Consider the following 941-nt stretch of genomic DNA (forward strand, 5'->3'; position numbering starts at 1 on the left):
GGTGAGAAATGGGGCAAAATGTGAGAAATAATGATGAGAAATGGTGTGAAATGGTGAGAAGTGGTGAGAAATTGTGAGAAATGGTGTGAAATGATGAGAAATGGTGAGAAATGCTGTAAAATGGTGATAAATGTTGCGATGGAGCGCGCAGGGTGAGAGCAGGGCTCTGGCCCGGCGCTGGCACCACCTCGGGTGGATTTTGGGGTTAATCCAGGCGGTGGATGGGGAAAGCCGAGGCTGGTGAATTTCCCTGCAGAGGGCAGCCTGTCCTCGCCTCAGACGGCTGGCGGCCCCGGGAGCTGCAGGGCTCTGAAATCGAGGAGTTTTAGGCAGGACACAGAACCGATCCCAGCGGCCGGGAAAGAGCTGCCCTGGGGAGCGCCCGGCATCCTCCCCAGGGAGAGCTTTGTCTGCAGCTGAGCACCCCAGATTTGGGCTGGGAACAGGCTGGCACTCCCCAAATCCACCGCTCCGCTCCCCCTGGCATTCCTGTGAGGATTCCTCCCTTCCATGTCCCCAGAGGGATGATGCTCCAGAGCCCGCTGGCTCCCGGGGAAGCGCAGCCGGGACATGGGGGCTCAGGGCAGGGCAGGATTGTCCTCTGTGCTCAGGGCAGGATTGTCCTCTGTGCTCAGGGCTGGATTGTGCTCCGTGCTCAGGGCTGGATTGTGCTCTGTGCTCAGGGCTGGATTGTGCTCCATGCTCTGTGCTCAGGGCAGGATTGTGCTCTGTGCTCTGTGCTCAGGGCTGGATTGTGCTCTGTGCTCTGTGCTCAGGGCAGGATTGTGCTCTGTGCTCAGGGCTCAGGGCAGGATTGTGCTCGGTGCTCAGGGCTGGATTGTGCTCTGTGCTCAGGGCAGGATTGTGCTCCGTGCTCAGGGCTGGATTGTGCTCCGTGCTCAGGGCAGGAGTGTGCTCCGTGCTCTGTGCTCAGGGCAGGA

Source organism: Parus major, chromosome Z (genome assembly GCF_001522545.3).
Source record: "Parus major isolate Abel chromosome Z, Parus_major1.1, whole genome shotgun sequence".
Classification (NCBI taxonomy): Eukaryota; Metazoa; Chordata; class Aves; order Passeriformes; family Paridae; genus Parus; species Parus major.